General features: G+C 34.8%; 1 protein-coding gene across 2 annotated transcripts in view; it reads left to right on the top strand.

Annotated features, from left to right (window-relative positions):
• Positions 1 to 25,879, top strand: part of ASCC3 (activating signal cointegrator 1 complex subunit 3) — a 266,328-nt gene that overhangs the window by 71,929 nt on the left and 168,520 nt on the right. The gene's annotated exons all lie outside the window — the stretch shown is intronic.

Raw genomic sequence — 25,879 nt, 5'->3', positions numbered from 1 at the left:
TCTGAACTATCTTAAACAATAAGGTCATTAAACTTTTTGGTTTCTCCATTTAGATTTACCACTATGATGCTCCAAGTCTGTATAGAAAACCTTCGTATGAAATGTCACCTATTTCCAGATTGTGTCGCTTGGTGCATTATGTCCCTACCATTTCAGAATTGTGCACCAGGTGTTCATATCCCAAACGTTGAGTGTGTGTATGTTTTCAAGAACCTAACATTAATATCAGTTCAGAATTCTTTGATAATATCTGTCTTTAAAAAGTTTAAGGTTTGCACTGCAAATGACAAGTTCAAAATAAATTTGAAATGCTATAACAACATGGTTCCAAATATGTCAAAATAATATTTACTTTGTATTTTATTTAGAAAAACAAAACAGAACTGTAGGTACCTGTTAATGACTGATCTTACTTTTCTTCATTTGTCCTTAATAAGATAAAGTATAAGACATCACTAGGTTGAACATTTGAACATTCATAGATATGAATAAAATATTTGGTTTTAGCTTCTTAATTAGGATTGCTTAGATGAAGGTTATTCTGTTTTAGCAGATACTTCTTGTCACATTTATTTCAGGAAAACGCTGTTTGTGTCAGTGAAATAGCACTTTTCCAAAACATTGAGATAATTTTATACCCATTTTTGCATACAGTTCTATGTAATTACCCTTTCTCCTTCTGCGTTGTCTAAGAAACGGAAAAAAGGCTTGGTTGTGTTATCACTAAGAACATTTACAAATATAGCTTGTAATAATTATTGATTCAGATGAATTCTGTTTTGGCAGTCTTAGCTTTATATATTTTACCTTTCTTTGGTAAGAGGAGAGCTCTTCATATGACTAGAAAAGCTGTCTATATATAATTAGTAGTTAGGAGGACCACTGCAGTGATCCAGTATAAAATCATGAATAGCAATTAGAAGATGTATATGCATACCTATAACACAGACAGTCAAAATACTGGAGAAACCAATAAATAACAAACCAATATCACTGGTATTTTATCGGAATGACTTTGTAACACCATCTACCCAAAGTTTTGGTTAACATAATAAAAAACCTTTTGATAGGAACTTTTAATACTTGAAATTATTTACATACACCAGATTGCCATTTTAAATTACTTCAAGTTTTCACAGTACTTTTCAGCTAGTGCACACAATCAGGTAGGTCAGGGTTATAAAAAAGAGAAAGAAAGAGCATGTGTAATCACTGCTGAAGCTGAAGTGACAATGGGAAAGCCTGCTCTGAATGCAAGTAGAAACTTTGATGAACAGAATATAGAATGGAAAAGCATATCTCTTACTCTTCTAGTTTTTCACATAATTCTTAAAATCTCACCTCATTCCTAAATTCTGCTTATATCCAGTAAAAAAAGTAAGGAAAAAAAAACCCCAAAAAGTATTTCAGGCGCTATTGAAAGATGTGTATCGAAAACAGTTTACAAAGTAAAATTCCATTACTCTAGTAATGGAATATTATTAATATATACAAAGTATTCATTTAGAGCAACATAGTAACTTAAGTGTAGGAAGAATATCTGCTTCATCATGCTCTTTTATTTCAGTCCAAAGTAGCACTACTAACACAATTTTTTTATTTAACTGAAACTTACCCTCAAGGGATTTCTGCAGTTTCCTATATATGTCATTGTACATAAGGACTAATGTGAAGTGCAGTGTATTTGTAGTTTCTAAACTTTTGGGGAGAGTGGAGGGGGAAGAAAAATAGTTTCCAGAAGAGGAAAAATTTGGAAGCCATTATGTTATTTGTGACCCAAAATTTGGTTCCTAGGTTTTCAATGGAACCATAGTTAAAGTATTGATTAATTTCAGTTATTTACTTTTGCTCAGTTTTGTGTCTGCTCTTCAAAACATTGGGAAGGTCAAAAAGAAAAAAATAAAGGCCAAAAATTATGGGACAGTAAAGTAATATTTTTTTATTTCCTTTTGTTTGTTGTAGCTAGTCAGTCTTGTGATTAGTCAGAATGGTAGGAGGTGAGGATGAGAGATAATGCCAGTCTAAGAGTTGCCAGTGTAATTGCTGCTACTGTTCTTGCAGATTCTGGAATGGAGCAGTGTGCAGTGTTTTTTTGATGCATATCAAAGTGCACAGAAAATATGTAGCCTTATTATAAATTCAGGAAAGGGCACTTGCTTGTGCTAGATCTTGCTTATTGCTCTTTGCTTATATTGTTTTCTATGAGAACTCATGAACTTTCTTTGATCAACTAGGCACTTAAAACCACTTCATCCAAGCAGGCTTCTTTCATTGCTCTTTACCCTATATTAAATTGAGTCTTGCTTCAAAACTTCATTTTGCTTGTCAGCCTCTCTAATGTGTACTTTTCTCAGACAGGAATACTCTGATAGATATTGCTTCTTTATAGTTTCAGAGTTGCTTTGTCAGTCATTGCTCTATTTTCTAGCCTGTAGTAATTTAGGTAATGAAGTATCTTTCTTTAACAGAAAAACAGTTTTTTCCTGAAAGAATTAGTGTTACAGCAGGTAGATAGATGTATGCACACAATTTATATGCACGGGGATGGTGTATATTGTATGGGGGGTAAAAGGCAGCAAGTACGATCATCAGCTGAAGTAGATGCCACTATTTCAGGTTGGATCACAGTTTCAAAAGATCTCAGCTGATTCTTCTAGGCAACTGCAGGCCTGATATATATATTTTTTTGGCAGTTGTCTTCTGTTCTTCTTTAAGCAGTTGCATTTTCACCATCTTTATTTGTGTTGCCAAGTGAATCAAATCAGTCATAATGAAAGATGTAAAAATAAGGTGATTCTCAGGTATTAGAAGTAGCACTTCAGTGACAATTCTCAAAATTCTCTCCTTCCTTTCCATCCTGCTTGCTTCATTATTTGGCTGTGTGTATTTAAAGATGTATATTTTGTAGGTTATTAGATATATCTGTTACGCTAATTCTCATGAGAAAAAATTGCTTTATTTGACAAATTGCTGTCTCCCTTCTCAGGAATCCACCTTTAATGTACAGTGGGATCTACCTTTGTTACTTTTTATACAAATATGTTTAAATGCTAGCCAAAAAAAGTAACAAGGTATTTAAATTTTTATTCTTTTTATCGTGCAATAGTCTTTTAAATGTTTATGAAAGATGCTCCATTTAAAATGGTTTATAGCACAGTTTTTCAGCACTAACTCTGTGTTTTCCATGATACTTATACTTATCGAGAAGGCATACCTGTTTCTTGATGCTCCATACTTTTAATATTTCACGAGATGATTTTACTTCCATGTTATTATTGAATGCTCATTAACATCACTGTGGTTCCAAAACACACTTGAGAAGCTAAGCTTTTAAAAAAAGTTGTTTCCATATTTTTTGCCAATAATGAAATTGTCTGAAAAAGAAAAATTAATTTTTATTGATTGTTTGGTCAGTCTTCTAACCTGATCCCCACATCTTGTGCAGTGAAAGCTGCAGTTACTACATATTTAAGTTTAACATGTAGGATGTATGTTAAAACTCTAAGACAATTTTCCTTCATAGAATCATGGAAACATAGAATAGTTTGGGTTGGAAGGGTCTTTATAGATCCTCTGGTTCCAGCACCCCTGTCATGGGCAAGGATGCCACCAACTAGATCAGGTTGCTCAGGACCCCATCCAAGTTGTCTTTGAACACTTCCAGGAATGGGGCATCTAATCTAAACCTGCCCTCTTTCAGTTTAAAAACATTACTCCTTGTCCGGACATTATCTGCTCATATAAACAGTCCCTCTCCCTTCTTTATATAAGCCCCCCTAAGGTATTGGAAAGCTTCACAATGAGGTCTCCCTGAAGCCTTCTCTTTTGTAGCCTAAACAACCCCAGCCAGCTCAGCCTCTCTTCATAGAAGAGGCGCTCCAGCCCTCTGATCATCTTTGTGGCCCTCCTCTGGACTTTCTTTAACAGGTCCACATTTTTCCTTTGCTCATGTTTTTGTGAAAAGGTGTATGTGTAAATGTTTTTAATGTGTCACTTTTATGTTTCAGCCAGAGTAGATTCAGAGTCTATTGTCAAATAATTTGTGTGTAAGTACGTGCTTCACTATACCTGGAAATAGAAGAAAATAAACTAGTTACAAAAATAAATAACCCTATCTGTTGTAGTGGTTCTTATAGAGAGTTTATCTTACATTGTGAAAGCTTTTTTTCATAGTCTAAGTAAAGACAACTTTTCTATTTCTTTTCCTCATTAAAAAACAGTCCAAGGAAGTTTGTTTCCCTACAGTTGATATTTTTCCTAAGAACCCTAGTATGTTTGTATACTGACCTACTATGATCTAAACATGTTCATATACTGACATACTACTGCCTTATACTTAGACATCACATACTTAGACATGACTTAAACCACTATGATATTAAGCATACTTTAGCCATAATCTCTCGTTTGGTATGTTGGTTTTGGTATGTTAATATTTAAATGGAAAGTATTCATAAGTAATAACTTACGTATTTTTCCGAGTATCTTTCAAAGTAACATGAAGTGTTTTGTTGTAAGGCAATGGATTATTTGAGTGATTTTCTTCATGAACTTTCTTGAGTGTGCATATACAGTGTTACTCAAGCTTTGCTTTACACAGTCTAGAAAGAGATTTAACATGAAAATTCCCAAATCAACTTGTGGACTTTCAGTTATATTTTACCTTGTGTTTGCAACAAATGTGGTAATTATAGTTATCTTTTGAAAGTTTGGAGAATAACACTGAGATTGGAGCAGTACAGATTTATAATGTAATTTGTAATGTAAAGTCTGAAAGCAGTGCCCTGCACTGGGCAGAGTGTATTTGTAAGCTGATGCCTTAATTTGTGTAAAACCGTGATAGCCTCTAAAGAATGCAGAAAGGCCTTCAGGTTTTAAGAAAAAGTTAATGGGCATCAAAAAAAAACATGTAGAAGATAATTTCTTCTTAATTTTTTATACAGACATGACATGAAACAAAACTAAGATCCTTACCATAACATAGTAAAAGTTAATCAAAATTTCTTAAACCTAAATGAACTTTAAAAATAGTTTTTAAAAATTATCCTGTTAATTATATTTTCCTTTTAAGGAAAGTTATTTTAGTCTTCTATTGTATGTTAAGTTTATGTGAATATTTCTCACCCTTAAACTAGTATGTCGGCAGTTTCAGTACAATCCTTGTCAACAGCCTGCATTCTAATTCAGATAAATATGTATAAGTGAAACTAACATTTTAAAGTTTAAATAAATTTCCCATAATGTTTCAGCTTTATTTTGTGCCTCAGACCTGCAGTTATAAGAAAAACTTCTTTTTCTTTGGTCTTAGATCTCTTCCTTTACCTTGAGGACTGTCAGACTATCAGACTGTCACGAGCCTTGCTTGCTTCAGATATGTAATGGTGTTAAGTGCTTTCTGTGTTACTAACATTATGTAGTAGTTGGAAACAAATCTGGTCAAATTTTGAAAGCAGGCTAATTTTCCCAACTTATAAACCTCTATAAATCTCTGTTCCTCCACTCTCATATTTTTGGAGTTAAAGGGTTTCATAGGGCAGGAAAAGGAAATTTATTGCCTTTTAAATAAATGAGAAAGTGAATCAAACTATTCTTGTGTGAATAGTCCTGATTCTACCAATTCTAAACTACTGAATACTTTTTTTAACTGTCTAGGAATATAGATTTTTTTTAAGGAAAGCATTTTTATTTTTGTTATTGTTCTTCTTGATCAAAAAATTAATTATACAGAAAGCAAGAGTATTAATTTAAAATACAATACTGGATTTTCTGTAACGTTTACATGGTACTCAGGTACTTTAAGTCCCACAGAAAGAGTTGTATACATTTACTGAACTACAAGACTGTGTCTGTTAACATGGGCCTGACAGACTTTTCAGAAACAGACATTTCTAAAGCTTTTAGGTTTCTGCAGGGCTCTGCCTATTTCTGTCTTTTTCTTCTGTCATGAATTTCATAAAAGTTAATTGCATGTCCAATTAAAGGAAGGAGTATTGGAAGCACTTGCTATATCTGACCTTAGTCTGCTTTCAATCTAATATTAATGAAGGTAGGAAGTGGGAAACCTATAGTAGCATTCATCCATAAAGTCAAATAAAATAAGGTAAAGTAAAATAAAATAAAGTCAAATAAAATAAATATAAGAAAAATCCAAACAAACCAAAAAGCAACAAAAAACCCCCTGCCTTCTTTATGAACTCTAAAAAATTCCAAGATATTCAAATAAATCAAATTCATAGCTTAAATTTGTTTGCTGTCAGGTCCTGCTAAAGCTGACTTGCATTGTCATTAAGAAAACAGGCAACTGACTGTCATATTTCTTCTCTGCTCATTAACCTGTGTAAGCTAAAATCACATTTCTTTCAGAGTTGATTCTTAACATTGCTCACAGTTTATATAAAAACTGTCTTAACATTTTGCTAAGAAACCGTCCTTCAAATGTTTAGGTTTGAGAAGTGATACCACTTTCATTTTCCAAGTGCCAAATATGTTAAGCATGAAAAATGTGAATGATTTTTCAGGCACCCAGGTCAGAGCGAAAGGAAGGGAGAAGGTGCTCCAGGCACTGTAACAGAGATTCCCCCACAGCCCGTTGAAGAGGCCATGGTGAGGTTGATGTCTGTGCTATAGCCCTGGGAGGAGCACACATTGCAGCAGGTGGATGGTGCCCTACAGGAAAATGGCCCCTAGAGAGCTCATGCAGGACCAGGCTACTGGCAGGAACTGTGCCCATGGAAAGGTCTCATGTTAGGGCAATTTTTAAAGGTCTGTCCTTTGATAGGGACCCCACATTGCAGTGGGGAAAACGTGTGAGTAAGGAATGGCTGAGACCAAGAGTTTGGACTGACTGCAGCCCCCATCCCTCAGAGGTAGACTTGGAAACAAAGCAGCGAAGTTAAGCCTGAGGAGGGGAACTAGCAATAAGGGGGTTTTAGGTTTTGTCTTTGTTTCCTCACTATTGTAGTCTATTTTTAATTTGCAATAATTCAAGTTAATTTTCCCTGAGTCAAGTCTGGTTTACCCATAACAGTAGTATGTAAATGACCTCCCAGCCTTCATCTTGACCCAGGAGCTTTTCCATCTTATTTTCTCCCCCTGTTCAGTTAAGGAGGGGAAGTGAGAGAGTGGTTGATTGGGCATCTGCCAGCTACTAAGGTCAACCCACAAAACTAACCTACAAGTTAGTGGGGGTTTTTTAATTTCTTTTTTAAATAAAGTTACTGCTTTCATTGACATTTTACTTTTGGTATTTAAAATCTGAGAGAATTTTCTTAGTTCATAGCAAATTTTATTAGCTGGGTATTTTTCTATTTAGCTAGCTCTTTTTACTGGAAATAAGAGTAGTATAGAATAAAAGGGCAATTCTTAATGAAGAGCATGAGTAATACAACAGCACTGATGGTGTTTTAGAAAATAATGGTGTTGTAAATGAAAAGAGAATTTATGTAAGCTGCATTTGCATTGGCAAATACATTTGTCTGACACTGAACAGAATGCTTTTCTTGACAAGAGGAAATAGCCTGAAGGACGAAATTTATTTTGACATCTTGAAGATTAGCTGATTAATTGTACTTGTGAGGGCAAGGCAGAAGTGAAAAGTGAAGCAGAGACCACAAAAGCATCAGAGCTGAATAGGGCAAGTAGTTCTGAGAACGACAAATGGCATCAGACCTCTGAGTAATATGGATGATCACTCTGATAGATTCTGTCAGCCGATAGACTCTGATATTAAGTCATGAAGGCTTTATTCCCTATTGGAATCTGATACTAATAAAATGGAATAATGCTTTTTCTCAAGTTCTTACCTGCAGTGTAAAACTAATCAAGTCCGAAATTATTTGAAGTAAAAGAGGGCTATAAAGTTGAGATGCCTACTGTTTCATCTACAGCTTTATTTTTCTCATACACTCTTTCTTATTTCCTGCACTTTAATAGGGTACAGAGGTGTGTCTAAGTAAAAGCAAATAGTGAGGTTGATTCCTACTACTTTTCCTATGAAAATACATATATTTTATGAATTTTTTAGAGCATTACATTCCATGATATTCTGCTATGTATGTGCTTCTCCTTTCACACATGTACAAAGCCCACTGCTAGAGGCTGAATATGCATATAATTTTCCTTATGTGTGTAATAAGAACATGAGATAGTGACTCGTTACAACAGTAAATATATCATCTTACTACGTATATTACCACATCATACAAAAATGTTTCAATACATGACCAAGAACTAAGAATGTTTTTAATTCAGAATGTCAACAGCTCTTCTCCCATAATAATAATTCATAGGCTATTGTATTGGACTGCATTTTAACAAAAATCAACTGTAGAACACTTTAGTTTTTCTGAGATTGGCATTGTCAATTGTTATTCCATTCATATTACCATAGCATTTTGTGAAAATTATATGAAGAACTTACGCTGAAAAACTGCATATAATATACAAATTAAAGTGCTTTGAAGCAAGGTAGTTCTATTTTATTTTCTTGTCCTGGGTGTTTTGTCACTGTCTAATCTTTTTTCTTAAACAGTATACTTTGTCCATCCCTGTAAGTGCTTACTCTGATGTTAGTCTTCTGTAAGTCGCCTTCATCTCCTCTTACTTGCCATTGGTTTTCTTTTACTTGCACTTGTTGCAAACCCCTGCGTTACTGATGACTTCAGATGCCAGTCTGTTTCATTTCAGGAACAAAGTGGTTCTTTGCTCTAGAAACTTTAGATACAATAAAATCTACAAATCTCTTTTGGTATGAGGAACTGAACTTTCACAAAGTGGCCTTCAGAAGTGATCCACAGATTATAAAACTCAGAGATAAAGAAAAACTCTTTTCAAGTAGTTCATTTCAAAACCAGAGTTGAACCTGGTTAATACTCCCTCTTTCAGTATGCCTAGAATGCAAAGTAGTGCTGGATTCTATGCATACATGTGGTTTCAGGCAGAGAATATCCTCTTTTGATCAGCATTTTGACTTGGACAGGAAGACATTAAAATATAATACAAAAAAAAGAAAGAGGAGGGGAGCATGCCTCTCTTTCTAAGAGTACATCCTGAATATTCCTCAGTGGTAGAAACTTGCTGAAAAAAAACTTAGAATCATAGAATCATAGAATTGATTGGGTTGGAAAAGACCTCCGGGATCATCGAGTCCAACCCTTGGTCCAACTCCAGTCCATTTACTAGATCATGGCAGTCAGCGCCACGTCTAACGTGCGTTTAAAAATCTCTAGGGATGGTGAATCCACCACCTCTCTGGGCAGCCCATTCCAATGCCTGATTACTCTCTCTGGAAAGAATTTTTTTCTGCTCTCCAACTTAAATTTCCCCTGGCAGAGCTTGAGCCCGTGCCCCCTTGTCCTATTGCTGAGTGCCTGGGAGAAGAGACCAGCCCCACTTCCTTTCTTCTGAACTTTCAAAGTTATGTACTATTTAAAATAAGAGTCTTTCTTCCTTTAAATGAGCTTAAAACCTTACCTTTCAAATGAGAGAAATATTCTAAAATGTTTAGAACAGAAATGCTTGCTGATGTGTGTGTCTGAGTCAAAAAGATCAAAATCTTTTTATGTAGTGGGATTTATCTATGCCAGAGTCATCTCCACTTCACAGTGTTGTTTGCTTATGGATTGCCTTTGTTTCAGAATTTCTTTCTGTGAAAAATAAAATTTTGCTCCCTGCTTCATTGTTCCTGCTATCTTCAGGGCAAACTATGTTTAAAAAATCCACTATCTAGGATATCTTTGAGGCAATGAGCCTTGATGGCACACCACAGAATTTTACATACTTTTTTTCTGTAAATGTTGTGTATTTCATAATCAGTGTTTAGTTCTGAAAGCAAGATTGTTAAAATAAAATCAGAAGGGATGGGTCTTTCTACATATGCAAGATTTGTAATACTGGTGTTTTTTTAAGGTTCTGATCTTGTCAGTCTTTTCATGAGTAAGCAGTGTACCAGTTTCACCAGCAGTCACCCTCAAGTATATAACCAGTAAATGCTGAAGTCCTCAGCTGTGCTGAATTCATTCTTCTCAGCTTTTGAAGAGAGAAGGTAGAACCCTGAAAGCATTTTGATAGATGAACAAAAGGAAGAAAAACTAGTCATTTTTCTAAGGTTACTGTCTTCAGAGATCCAAAATAGGGAATAACAAAAGGGAAATAAAGACATAATCTGGATTAGGTGAGCCTGCACTGACTAGAGTGTGAAACTGAAGAAACGATTTTATCCCCTCTTCTTCCCTGGATTGGGCACACTTCTGAATGTTGGTATGTGCATTCAGCTCACCTCAGGAATAGGTTTCCAATTTTTTAGCACTGTAGTGCTATGTCCTGACCATTTAGAGACCAGGAAGGAATTTTGCCATGAGTGCCCACAATTTTTTTCCTTCCTTACACCAACGTAGGAAATAGGAAAGCAGGTAAAACAAAAATTCATGTTAAACAGCAGAGTGGTAACTTGGTGCCTGTGACACTAGTTCTTTGACTGAGCTTTTAACTCTCAGAAATAAAGGAAGTAGACTCTATGACATCATGCATAGGAGTCCTGGTTTTCTCTGATGATGAAAGCTATTAAGAAACAAATAAAGTTTGTGTTGTGTAAGAGATTTCTGGATAATTTTCCAGTGGGCTTAGTTAATAAGTTTGTTGCTTAGTTGAAAGCTTGTCTGCAATCTTTCCATTGTTGTTGTTGCTGGAACAACTACATTGCTGTCAGGATATTATCATTCTGTGCCCTCAGCATTGTACTTCCTTTTTTTTTTCTTTTGACATCAGTCTTCCAGTACTCTACTGAAATTGTTGGAAGCCTTTCTGATTTGTGGCTCTCCCATTAATATATGCTCCTATGACAACTAAGATTTTGCCAGGGGAGCAAAATACTGATACATCATCAAACAGTAGCAGTTTAATAAAAAACAGTAGTAATTTATAAGGAACCGAAGGTGCTATTTGCAGCATAATTTCTAGATTTATGACACATTTTACTAAAAATCAGTCTTCCATGATTCAGAAATGTTTTATTTAAATAATTTAGTATTGAAGTAAACAGATATAGTTGTTTACTTTACCAACATGCCTACTTGCTTGCTGTAATTGCATAATCTGTAGAATTTTAGTACAGGCTTTGAGTAACCTACATTGTGATTAAAAATCAAATGCCACGTACTATTACAGTATGTGTAATTGACTGGCAATCTTTGTTATGACTCACTTGGCTAAAATCTCTATTTAGATTGGATGGGAAGGTGGGAATTAATTTTTGGGTTAGCAATAAAATCTAGTTGAAAAAATGCCAGATAAAATTACAGTCATTTTGAACAACAGAAAAAGTTTGTTCTGTGTATTCTGTACTTAAAGATACAGAGTGGGGTTTTTTTTCATTGCATTCTTGGTAGTGTGTTCCCTTTTATTGAAAATAATTATGTTCATTCCTGACATAGCTACTGCAAAATTTTTTAAACTGTTTTGAAAACAAAGTTTTGAGTGTTTTTCTTTTTTTTTTATTTTCTTCCATTTCCTTTCCAGTGTGAACATTTTTTCACTTACTTGAGGCTTTATCAGAGTATAATCAGTTTTAATACATCTGTACTTGATGCACTTACATAAACTACTGTCTCTGAAGAGGTTTGATATTAAAATGTGTACTGGTTTTGGCTGGGATAGAGTTAATTTTTTTTCTAGCAGCTAGTATGGACTGTGTTTTGGAGTTGTGCTGCAAACAGTGTTAATGACACTGGCGTGTTTTTGTTACTTCTAAGCAGCTTACACAATGTCATGGCCTTTCCTGCCTCAAATCCCACCCCACTGGAGAGAGGACTGGGGGAGCACAGGGAGTTGGTAGGGGACACAGCCGGGGTCGCTGGTCCCACATGACCACAGGGATGTTCCACACCATATATGTCATGCTCAGTATATAAAACTAGAAGAAGAAAAATGGGGGGGACATTCAGAGTGACCGTTTATAGTCCTAAGTCACCATTCCGCATGATGGATCCCTTGTTTCCTGGGAATGGCTGAACACCTACTGCCATTGAGAAGTGGTGAATTAATTCCTTTTCTGCTTTGAATTCCTTGGGTGCGCAACTTTTCCTTTGCTTGTTAAACTTTGTCATCTCCACCCAGGAATTTCCTCACTTTTACACTTCTGATTACCCTTCTTCTCCCCATCCCACTAGAGGGGACTGGGCGAGTGGCTGTGGGGCACCTACTTGCTGGCTGGGATTAAACCACAGGAGAGTGGAACTTAAAAGTACTACTGTACAAATATAAGAAAAAAAACCATGTTTGGAAACATCATTGTTCCAGACTGCAACTAAATACGTTAAGAGCAATCGTTGTGTGGCTAAGACCAACAGTGTCACCTACAGGTGAATCAAGTAGATTCCTTAATTTTTCAAGTAGAAATACTAGACACACAAGATAAGGAAGATCAGATTTACTAACTTGCCAGTGAATATGTTAAATCAATTTTGCTGCTTATTCTTGTTATGAAATTAACTGTAAATATGTAATTCAAAATATTTTTGTAATAAGTGCTTGCTAAAAAACCTTTGAAATAGTTTTTAATCTGTATAAAAGCTGTTTATTGAGACTATTCTGTCCATTTACTATTTAAAATCAAATTACACTGACAGTGCTTCTGATTTATGACATTAAAATACATTTACTGTCTGTGTTTTTATAGAGGTCAAAATTCATTGTTTATCAATGATTCATCTCTATCCAGTGTGACAGAATGTTACAGAAGTGAATATGAAGGAAAATGTCAAAAATATTGCATTGAAATAAGTCAAATTAGTTACCATTTTTTGCATTTTTATATGGAAAGGATTGCTCTTAGATTATTGCATCTGTTACTTCATTACAACATATATTAACAATGCCAAAGTTTTTCTGAAACTAGAATAACATACAACTTAATGTATGTTAAGAGAGGGGAACTATTGTTCTTTAGTCTGTTTTTGAGGCTTCAGCATCTTCCTTTCTCTGTTGCTAGGTTTGTAATTGAATTATTATTTTTAAAAAGGCATTTACTTCTTCAGTTTTGTGTGACTCGGACTAGTTGAAGCAAATTCTGTCTTGACCTTTATGTGAAGGACATTTAGTTGTATTCTTAGAGTGATGTGAATATTCAATGGCAATTGAATCATCACATGACTTGCAAAGTACCATTAGTGTTTTAAGCTAGATTGTGAATACTTGTGACATTGGCAGAGAGGCTTCTGAGTAACAGAGATGCATGATTGTGGGAAGAAGAAAGCCTGGCTGGAGCTGCTAAGTTGCCTTTCCTCTTTTGCAACAGAATAATGAAGGTCCTGTGGGGAGGCTGTCTTTGAGCTTTCTATTCCTTTTATGTTACTCAAGTGGGGGAGGTATATAGAGATACATATATATACACGCACACATACATATATATATATATATACACAAACATATAAAAATATATATACATATAAATGTATATCTGTCTTACAGATTTTGAGCTTAGAGAGATTTGGATAGCTATGAGTAGACTATCATGTGTTGACCAGTCAGCTATTATATTTAGAAAACTCAGTGGTAAGTGGTTATCTTACATAAGATTCAGTAGTAGATTTGAGCTTGTTTCTTGTATCTTCACAGGCACCAGTTTTGTTTTGTGCTGGTTTAATGTGGTTTTTAAGGAAATACTTAAGACAGTGACATTGAAAACCAAACATTACTTCTTCATGTCAAAGGTGTAGCGATAAGCACAAGATTTCTTTGCTGCTCCTTCCACTTAAGTGATTTTGCTTTACTGCATTTCACGCAGTCCTTCTTACTTAGTTCTATACTTACCAAGTTGTATTTACTGCTGCATCTCTGTAAACAGATAAGTGTTATGTTTATTGCGTAACCTTGTTATTGGGTCAGAGGGAGAGTTCCTAGTGTAGTAGAAAATATCAAAGATTTTTAATTCAGTTGAGTGCTAATATGCATATATTATAGATCTAATATTGTAGCTGTAATATGTTCAGTTAGCTTAATGTTTGTGTCATGCAGCATAACTCCTGAGTTTTACTCTTTTGTGCAGAAGTTAGAGTCTTCACTTAATGTGCTTCAGAAACTGCATTGTGTGTAAGGGTATGATATGTAGGATTATTAAGCAAAATGGTCTAGTGTTGAAAACTGATCAAATAGCATATTACAGCAATATTTTCTATGCTCCTTTGTGAATCTCTTAATGGGTGATTCTAATGAGTTCAATAAGCTACTTCAGTATTTTTAAGGTAGGTGGAAAATTCAAAGGCTTTCAGAGTCTCTAGCACTCCTTTGAGTTTTTTATTCCTACTCATGCCTCCAAACTCAGGAGTGGTTCATCCTTGATGATCAAGAAGTCAAACCAGAGTGTCAGGAGGCCTGCAGGATGAAAACCAAACATAAAAAGGAAGCATGCAGTATGTGGGTGCAGGAACAAACAACCTGGAAGGATTGTAGCTGCTGTTGAGCATGAAGGGGCAAGATTAGGTAAGACAAAGCTTAGGACCATATGTGAGGCACAACAGGAAAGGCTTCTATGGGTGTGCAGCATAAAGAAGATGAGGGAAAACCTCTGCTGAATGGAATAGGGTACCTGATGACATAAAAAAGACTGAGGTAGTTAATGCTTTCTTTGCTTCAGCCTTTATTGTTAGGACTGGGTTTCAGCAATCCCAGGCCCCTGAGAAAGGGAAAGTCCAGAGAAGGAAAATTCAACACTTAGTGGAATAAAGTCAGGTTAAGGAATCTGCACACAAAATAAGCATAATGCAAATCAGTGTGATCTGATGAGATTCCCCCACAAATCTTGAGGGACCTAGTCAAAGTTATCATGAAGTCTTTCTTGATTACCTTTGAAAGGCCATGGTGATCCTCTGTCTTGGGACAAAGTGCATCATCATCAAGTTTGTAGATGGTGCAAATGTGAGAGGAGTGGTTGACAGATCAGATGGTTTCACATTCAGAGGGTCTTTAACAGGCTGGAGAGAACGGGCCAACAGAGATCTCATGAAGTTCCAGAGATAAGTGCAATTTCCTGCACAGGAGTGGGGCAAAGGCTGGGGGTCCAGGCTGAGGGTTGACCAGCTGGAAATCCGCTTCACAGAAAAGATAATGGATATTCTAGTGAACAACAAATTGAAAATGAGCCAGCAATGTCCCCTTCAGTCTGGACTGCATTTCACAAGTGTGTTGCCAGTCGCTTGAAGGAGGTGGTTGTTCCTTCCTGCTCAGCCCTAGTGAGAGACGTCTGTGGTGCTGGGTCCAGTTCTGGGCCCTCTATTAAGAGAGGAACAGAGGCATTCTAGAGCAAGTCTGGCAAAATGCCATGAAGATGATAAAGGGATAGAACATCTGACATGTGAGGAGAGGTCATTCAATCTGGATATGAAAAACCTCAGCTAGGTGTGATCAGTGTGTATAAGTATTGTGTGTTCATGTGTATAGAAGGCTGTCAGACCTCAGCATGGTCCAGTGAGAGAAAAAGACCACAAACTGCAATACAGGAAATTCTCTGTAAACATGAGATTTTATTTTTTCCTGTGAAGGTGGTCAGACACAGGAAATTTGTCTAGATAAGTTGCAGAATCTTCAAAGACTTTGAATATCACCTGAGGGATACTCAATACCTGACTGTATGTGATCTTGACCAGACTCCTCTAGGTAACCCTGTTTTGAGCAGTGGATTGGATTGGTAGATCTCCAAAGGTGACTTCCAGCCTTATCCGTGCTGTCATTCTGTGAAAATCAAGAATAGTCTATTTTGATGGAATTTCCTATTGAATATTTACTGCATGTGTCAGTAAAAAATGAGCAAGGAACGATTTTAGACACCATTTTGCCTGTTACAATGTTCCCATGTAATGATTAAAGATGACATTTTGTCAAACAAAATTTCAGATTTTCTTTTTTAGTGAGGAAAGGCTAATAAGCAGTATGCTTTTCATATTTTTATATGTAAAATCAAGACTAAAAATCCTTAAAATACATTGTCTGAATGTCATGCTGAAATATAATGAATCTCAATAAGTAGCAATAAAGAATGCCTTAGCTGAAGTTCTTATACTAGTATCAAAGAATCTGAAATTGAAGTACTTCATAGTATGAACTAACTGTTCATCTGCATCTAATTATTAATTAATTAATTTGTTAAAAGCCCCGAATAAAATATTATATGTTTTGTCTCTGAGGCTTTTTTGGCACTGAGGATGTAGTCTTCAGTAAAACTTGGAGATGTAATTTTCATGAGTGTCTATTACCATTAATATTTTACCTAGGAAGAACTTAGAAAACTGATTTACTTCTGTTTGGTTTAATGGTCTTTTATAGCTGAAAAGGTTCTGTGCGAAAGGTGTCCACATGTCTTTAAAATTACCAAGCAACTGGTTTGCACTTTCAAATACTTTTTTAAGCACAGTAAATTTTACAGGATGAAAAAGTCATCTTTTATAGCTAATGCAAATGATGCATTAAGTTAGACCCTTCTCCCAGAGTACGATTTAAATGTACTCAGAAGTCCAATTATCTTTGATTTAGATGTAAAAATTGCAGAATAACAGCTGTGCCTGCTGAGTGAATATACCTCTGCAAAAAGATAGCTTATTTGAGCAGAGCTGAGGGAAGGTTGCTCACGGAATGTTTGCCACTTTTGGATCTTTTTCAAATGTAACTGCTTCTGGTCAGTTGAAAATGCAAGTACTTTACAAAGTATCATCAAGGCAATTTAGAGTTTAAGCTGTCATTTTTCAAATTGCAACATATCTTAGATTCTTTAGCATTTATGGTGACTATTTGTGGAACAAACCCCCACATTATACTTCAAATTAATCCTTTAAAATATGGCAGGTAATCCTGCTAAATTTGGCTGCATTTAGAGTACAGCTTTTTCTAAACTGTGTCATGAAAATTTTTAAAGCACCTCTGACACTGAAGAATCACTTTACATGCAATAACTATATAGAAATATACTCCAATCTACAATAAAATTAGAGTATATATAATATTAGTATAAACTATTCTTAGTATAATAGCAAAAGACATTTTATTATAAAGTGTCTAATGGTATATTTTATAGCATGCAATACTAGCAGCATATATATTAGTAGCATATTAATTTATTAAAATAGAGTAGAATATATTATGCAGACTCTATGTTATATATATTATAATTGAAATTTTAAAACCATTTTTTAATTGAAGTTTTGAGGATGTTTGCCTTATGAGCTCATCTTAAAACTGTACAAATTAATATGATAATTAGACTAATTTGTCCTTTTGAGAAAACAAATGTAATACTTGTATTCCACTATAGATAAATATTGCTTTACAACTCCCTCATCATGGAGCTCTCCTAACCTTCTTGGGAAATCTCCATCAGGGTTTACCTGTTTTGCTATTGGAAGATTTATTTTTTTTTAAATAGAAATATATTTTCAACCTAAATCCTAAACAAATTTTATTGCAACTTTCCTTATCTGAATGTCTGTCTTCCCCAGCCACTGCTATTTGCTCTTTGAAGACTCTTACAGCTGTAGTTATCTCTGTTCAGTCACATTTATTTAGCCTAAGCATCAGCTAATTTAAACTTTGTAAAGGTCATGCTTCATTTATGTTTAGTCATTCTCATTTTTCACTTCTGGACTTTCAGGTGGTTTGCACTTTTTGAAATAAGTTTCCCAGAACATAATGTATTGCCCCAAGATCATACTGCTGCTGAGCAGAGTGAAAGGTTTATTTAGCATGTCCAAATAACAGCATTTTTCTTTGAAGGTTTCAGTTTTTGCAACAGCAGAACGTTTTTGGTACATGGGCAGACCGATCTGCTCTTGTTCTTTTCACTGTCCAGGTACTATCTTGCCAGTTGTTTTGCATCCTGCATTTGTTGTGATAATTATTCCTAAGGGTCAGATTAGTCTATTTTGGCTTTAGCCGTGTAAAAACTGGTCTGAACTGGTTGCACAGACTTGTATAGGGGAACACTATACAGAAAAGATTTCTAAGACTGATTCATATTTGGATGAAATGTACCAGCTAGTTTTGAGGGTGATTTTGCAAAGTAACAGGTAAGATAGGCAAGATAAATCTTACCCTCACTGAAGAATCTTGAAATACTAACTCATGCATTAATGCATCTGTTTTTTAAGATATTTAGACATTTTAAAAATTTTACTCCATCCTTCAATGTGTTTACAGCTCTGTACAGCATAATATCACTTTAAAGTTTACTGGGTATAATCTTTATCATTAGGATTACTCATAAAAATATGCCATAGTATTGAGTTGGATAGACTCTTGTGGAACTCTGTGTGATTTGATCCTTTCATTCCAATGGCAAACTGTTAATATTTCCTGTTGATACTTAAAGAATTCTGCTGAAATCCAAAGGGTATTCTAGTTTTTTGTTAATGCACTTGGAAAATATAAATTTCACATTCATACTGTAGGTCCGTTACAATCACCTTCAACACTGGTTATCATCAATGTTAGCATACATAACTTTCTCTGCAATGTAGACTTGCAAGAAAATTTTGTGAAATGACATTTGCATGCAAGCAAATGCATCGGTATTTGAGTTGTGGTTTTGTGAACAAGTGTCACAAAATTGATTTTAATGCAATGTCTGTTTAATATCATCATCTCAGCCAAACCAAGGAACGTTTTTTCATCTTAAACTTAATATGCATCCATATCAGTGATTTGCATTGATTCTTGAAAAAAACTTTGGGATAAAAACACGACTTGATTTCTTGTGAATACAAATCTGTGATAGAAAATAGAACTGAGTAAAGGTATGTGGAAAAGGCTATTTGGAACAAAATGACACTGCTGCACTTTCATGTTTTTTCACTTCATGTTGGTTTAATCCGCATCTCGGGGTGAGGCTTGACAGGAGCAGAACAGAGGGGGAAAATGGCTAATCGTAAAATGTAAACATTATGACAACAAGAGTTGTTCTGAAATTTTTGTATTTACAGTTACCAAGATATGCAGGACCACTGTGATAAGCCTTTAAAGTGTGTCAGTATAAATAAGTTGGAAAAACTGGGAACTGAGATAGTCTTTTATCTTTGTCTCCTGAAGTTGTGCAACCTGAGCCTAAAGTTTCCTTGTAGAAGAGAGGACTAATGACTTTGAAACCCATTTCTTGCAGGTATGAGAGAAAAAAGTAAAAAGGGGGAAAATAAAACCCCACAACTAATAAAAACCCCACAACTAATAAACAGAAAAACCCACCAACCAAGCAACAGCTATTGCATTTCTCTGAAACTTCTTGTTTTCTTTTTCCTTGTAAATTATTGAACAAACTATCAGTTTTTGCCCAAATATTTCTATAATGGTATATGAAAACATGCACCAATATATTCTACAGTCTTTTTTTTTTGTTGTTATTCTGTTGTAACTCTGTTAGCTATGAAAAAGGGGCTGGGGGAGAAGCAAGTGCAAAATAACACTGGGAAGATTTGAAAACATGCAGGCTGATTGTTAGTGTCTCAGGAGACAAGCACTTGCTGAAAGTTGTCAGATCTGATTAAGGGAGCTTTTGGCATCAATCAGACCTGACAGTAGTATATCAGAGGTTAGTAAAACTATAATTGGTGAACTGATTAACAGCAAAGAGGAAAAGAGGTCAATGTTTTGGATCAAACTCCTTTAAAACATTTAGATTATTATTTAAACTTGAAGTCTGAGTGGCTAATTAAATATTTTACAGTATAAAAGATAATTTTCACAAAGTGTGTTAACTATTCCTCACTATGGTTTTTAAAATAACGTTTTTAATTACTTTAAACAGACTGTTTTATTATGGGGAAAAAATACAGAGAGCAGGTGCTCATATCCTACTATTTCTCAGTACAGCTGTTGTGATCCTAATGTATATCATTTTCCAGTTTCCTCTCAGATTAATGTAACTACTCCACATGGAAGCTTCATATTCTTTTAGAAAGAATGTTAAAACTTCAGGGCTTTCACTGTAACAACAAAAAGGAATTTTTCTATCTAATTCATCATACTAACTGGTTGTACTGAGGTTGTCCAGGTTATTTTGCCTGGATCAAAGTCCATTGTGTTGAGGTGTAAAAGTGCTTTTGGAATTTATAAGTGAATTTTGTAATCTCTGGGACATCCAGGATTACCTTGAAAGCATAAAATTTTAAATCAACATGCAAACTTAAAAATCTCTTAGTCATAACCGTGAAACTGAGTCTACAACAAATAAAGTAATATTGAAAAAAATCAGTTCATCTCTAAGTGTTAGATGTGTCATAAATATCTTGCTCTGCTAAGGCAGCATACTGATGCATTGTCAATGTTACCTTCACCTTAGGTGGACTTGCTGGGTTCTGCAAAGGAATTAAATTATTGTGCATTCCTAGGATTAAGTGATAAAATAAAGTATGCTGTCCAAAGTTAATGTTTCTTCAGTTAGAAAGCTATTTGCCATTTCAATGGCATCTGTTACAATTTTTATTGTTCCCTTGTAGATATCTGTTGTTGATTGATTATGAGTATTAGCTTTGGTGACTTGCTAATTGTTGCTAATATGCAGAATCCTTCTAACATACTCATTTATATATATAAATATATGATCTTTTATTGACATTATTTAGACCACAAATACGCGTTAAGATTTGTTATAACATCATCTGTTCACCCAAATGGGCATACTGCTCATCTGCATATCTTTGTATGGTAAGGAATCTGCTTTACTGGAAACATAATTCTGTTTTAACTGTGTAAAACACTTTGTCAGATCGTTGTTTCTGTTCTATGAAGAACAAAATACTTGTATTCATTATTTATTACTTCCTACCTGAGATTCTTGTTTTGAGTTGCTGCTCTCTTACTTTCTGTATGTTTATTTCACTCCCTGCATGAGCTCCAGCTCACATGAGGCTTTGTGAAACGCTTGAATAAATCACTCAGAGTGCAATAAAAAGAGGAATGCAAACAGCATTATGAAAGTGGCTTGCAGGTTGCCACGCTTGTAACATGTTTTGATGAAGTTTTACCTCAAACCGTGTCCCTCATGGGGTGTGATATCAAGTATCTAATATTAAAATTTGTGAGTAGCTCCAAATCATCACTGATCAGAAGGGAAATATTTTCAAATAGTACAAAGCCCCAGCATAACAGCTCCCCCTACACAATTTGCATTCCAATGCTGCATTCCAATGAGTCTGCTGTGGATGGATATGTGTAGTTGTGTGCAGGTTTCTGTGTCTGCATTTGTGCAGAAGTAAAGATCTTGCAGTGAATTTGCTGCCAGAGCAAAGCACCAAGATAAATAGTCACAGCATGAATAGAGTAAACTGTGTAGGTTGCTCATGTCCCTTTGCCAAAAAGCTTTCAGAAGATGAGGAGTGCTGGCTGTGACTGAGCAAAGCTTCCTCTGGGATCAACCACCTATTCTCAAATGCTGTTTCCAAGTGTGGTAAGGTGAAGTTGTAGATGTGTGTAAAGGAAGGAGAATAGAGAAGACCAGGAGCAAGGTGAAAACAATAAAGACAAGGAAGTTCTATTAATTGACATCTACAGAAGCAGACCTTTGAGAGAGTGTCCTTGAATATTAATGAGAAAGCAGCAGTGGCTAGACTGGAATTCTTCATTGCTGTCCATCCATGGTGAATCACTGTGGTGGAGACAAATTTTTTAGAGGACCATAGCAAGAGGCTGGTTCCATATTTTCCAAAGCTATTACATCCTTAGAGCTTATGTTTTGTGCATACATTATGTTTTTTCTTTAACTTAAAAGTGTTTCTTCTCTGTCTTCATTGAGGCACTTCAAAAAATTTTGCTTTTTGCAAGTTTACTGAATTCCCATGTTTCAAACGATGCTTGATTTCATCACATTTAATCACTGCAAATGATAAAATAATTTCCAGTTGTATCTAATCATTTTTTTATGTTGTCAAAAGGCAAATTTCTGAAATACCTAACATGCATTTTCTAATGCACGATATATATTTCAGTTAATTCCAGGTTGCATTTTAGCTGTTTCGGTCTTTGCCTCTCCTTAGTTAAGGCTGTGGTATCTTCAATGAGACTTTTTTTTGCTGACAGCAAAGCAAGTAACTCCAGCATCATTGGTCGTTGAGCAGGCAGAGCACAGGAGGTAGTCTTTAGAGGACAGATATTTTACATAGCCACAGGCATCGGTGGAGTGGGGTTATAATGAGATTCAGTTTTCTTTTTTCTTTTCTAAGGATAATGATATGTTAAGAAAGTTACTTAATGCAAAGTGGGAAAGGTACAAAGAAATGTTAATGGAAAATGAAAATAGTTGAAAAATGTTACAAGGATAAAGCAAATAAAGGATGACATTAAGTGGAAATGTGTTGATTTAATCAATGTTTTAAGAGACAATATTGTGAACTTCATAGAGAAATGTAAATAAAGTATTTCCTGTTTATTTATCATAGTTTCAAAGGGGAAGTAGTGCTTTTATATAGGTATGTTAAATATTAAAATATCTCTATTGCGTTGCTGATGTGCAATTACATATGGTTGTGACCTATTCATGGATCTTGATCCAGCTTTGGGAAGATAATTTCATTTTGGAAACTTCCCATAACATATAACCGTTACTACTGTGATTGTTTAATATCTGTAATATTTCCCTCATGCAAATCCTCTGGATTTGTTCATTATAACCTTGAATTTATTCCACAGTTTCTTTCTAGAAAGCATGATAGATCCAAAGGGTCAGCATGTACAATAATATGAATTCAAACTCAAAGGTCAAATGTTTGAAAGTATGTGTGTGTATCATTGTATGTATTTTCATAATTATGATATAGTAGAGGAACACATTTTTACATCTTGTGTTAAGGAAAGACACTGTAGAACTGCTGCTCTGTTTACAGTATGTCAGCATGCACACCTATTTCTGGAATGATACTCAGAATATCAGCACCACCCAGTCTCAGTACAAGATCCTTTTCCACTTTTTATATTCCAGAAATCTACATAACCACTTATTAAAATACTACTCACAGGGCATGGACATAAACAAATGATAGAGAATAGTACTGTGATGCTTTACTAGAAAGGACTTGCATTCTGCAGCATTTATCAATGCAACAAAAGAACCTATGTAGTAGAGGTTCTTACAGCCCTATAGAATGATGACTTTATGGATTCTATGGTGTTAAAGGTGTGTTGTAGTAGAAAAATTTGATGTACCATAGCAAAGTACTTACCTGTTCCTGCCTAGATGAGAACAAATCTGTTGCTGTGTTTGGTTCTTTTAGGTAATGATCACGGCTAAATGTTAAATTTGACCAGTGTTGATAAAAGTTGTTATTTCTGATGTCAGGTATTTGAATTCTTCTCTGAAAATTCCCCAAAAAGATGTTTCCTCCATCTTCTATGAAAACTTGTACATGCAGTTGCACACCGGCTTGCCATTTCTAACAGTTCTTAGCATAACGTTTGCATGAGCCTACTAAAAAAGACCCTAAAAATAAATTTAAAAATCAAACATTTTAAGTTAGAAAGATTCAGGGAAACATTTTATAAAGAATTGCTATTCACAACTCATTTGTGATCAAAGTAGAAGGAAAATTAAATAATGTAAGAGAATGTCAGGCTGAAGATGAAGTGTTTGGGAGGTGGAGCAACTGCTTTAAGAAGTTGTAAGAGAGATTTTTTAAAAAAAAATTGTTTTGTACATCCTCTTTTTTGGTCCTTCAGAATTTTGTACACTTTTTTCCATTTTTGTGACTTTTCAATTCAAATCTTTAAATTCATCAATCAAGTTCAGATTTACCCTCTGGGATTGTTTTACTGGCTAATTCTAGTGGCTGTAAGATTGACAGCTCTTTATTTGGACTTAAAATCTCATGGTTGATACCAGTTTTGTAATTCTGAAAAAACCTTTACTCATATTAATTTTGTAAAAATTGTTTAATTGAACAGCTCACTGGCAGCCAGATCTGCTTTTCTGAACGTGGCTTGTTACTGCAGACTAGTTTTCAATGTTCTGTTCCCACTGTTGGGAATGTTTCATTTTTATTTTCATGAATATCCATAAAATCTTTAATGTAAGAAATTTAACAATGTCTTTCCATTGTAATAATTTCATCAATTCATTCAAAACACTTTTAGTTACATAATAGTTGAACTCTGTTTATCATGTGCATCAAGAGTAAGTACTTATAAAATCTGTTTCAAGAGAAATTGCCAAAGGTATTATTTGGCCAGTACTCAGTTGCAATATGCAAACATATAAACCCATTGTCAGTTTCAAAATTTAGGTTGTTACGAGGCCTGATAGAGCAAAAACTTAAAATGAGAACATGTTTAAAGTCTGCTATGCATGCCTGCTTCACTATTGGTGTCTTACCTTCCAGAAAGGTTTGAACAGCTGTACAGTAGAGTTCTTCAAGAATTCACTTTTAAGATAATGGGGCAGAAAGAACTTAATTTTACTTACCAAACAATTTACTAGCAACTCTTCTTTTTTGTAATCAGAATGGCATGTTGTCTAAAACAAATAGAACACCAGTCCGTTTCTCCTATCATCCTAATTCATGTTTAAGCTGAGATCTGAGTCAACCAGTTCCTTACATATTTTAGTTTGATAATATCTGGCACTGATTATTTTATGGAAATCACAGTAGTTAGAAAGTTGGGGCTGAGATGAGTATGTGTCTGAGTTTTGATTTATTGTTGTGTGTATGAAAGAGACAGCAGGTCAGATAAGTGACAGACATACTTAAAGGCTGAAATGACTAAAGAGCAAAAAACTTCTCAAAAGTGGTCTTTAAGAACTTAAAAGCAGTGAATTTTGTAGTATGTAGTGTTATAACTATTTTATATAGTTTGTTCTGAAAAAATTTTGTATATGTTTGGTCCTGTGGAAGTGTAAATTTGAGGAGATTACCTCAGAGTGTGTGTACTAATTATTCAAGCAGCAATCAGATACTAGTCATGTGCAAGGTGTGTAAAAAACAGTAGGAAAAAAATCAAAGGATTGAAAGCAAGCTATTGAAAAGATAAACTTTCAACCTATGCACAACTGCTAGAAGTTAGTGTTGGACTCTTGGAAATTAATTGAAGATCATTTGATTTTAGTAAGACTGTAAGGCTTTTCAGGTTAAGAAAACTCTAAAAAACAACAACCCTAGCATTATTCATTGTGTTGATCCTCTGAAACTTTGGTGAAAATATACCTTCCTCTTACCATGAAATCTGGCTTCAAAGGGGATTGAAGAGAAACTGACAAAAATAATTAGCAAATCATGCAATTATGGAAAAATGCGTTTTCACGGTCTCTTGAAATTTTGTCAGTTGAAGTTATGAGCTAGTGTTGTCCCTTTTGACATAATTTTTAAAAGTGAAGTAATTAAACTTTTTTGTTTGAGTTCTTACCTGAACATTATCTAAAGTGATGTGGAAATATGTTAAATAACCCCAAAGCTAAATGAGATAATTTTGAGTTGAAATATACAGATGTTTTTTTAATTGTTACCTCTTGTGGTGTAATAGTGAAATTGAGTGTGAGTACTCACCTAAGACAGTAGAGTTTGTGAAAAGCCTATGTTTTCCCTAGTAAAAAAAGTTGGTGTGGAATAACTAATGATAATCAAGAAAACATTGGAAAAAGAGAAGTGTATGTGCTTAGAGAAATTTGAAAGTCAAAATATTGACAATTAACCCATTTCTATTCAACCATACTCTAATACAAAAAAACCAGATTGAAATGTCTTGCATGAGTTGTAGTTCATTAAGCAAATGTGACACTTTATTTTCTAGCTATTTCAATACTGAAAGAGGTGAAGTGGTGAAATAGCAATATAAATGAACGTACTTTTCAGTGTGCTGAGAACTCAGGTCAGTGGGAACAGAGAAAATATTAAAAACATGTTTCAATACTTGGTTACTGTGTCCT

The sequence above is a fragment of the Pithys albifrons genome, chromosome 2 (assembly GCF_047495875.1).
Source record: "Pithys albifrons albifrons isolate INPA30051 chromosome 2, PitAlb_v1, whole genome shotgun sequence".
NCBI lineage: Eukaryota > Metazoa > Chordata > Aves > Passeriformes > Thamnophilidae > Pithys > Pithys albifrons.
This window is presented reverse-complemented; position numbering and strand designations above follow the sequence as displayed.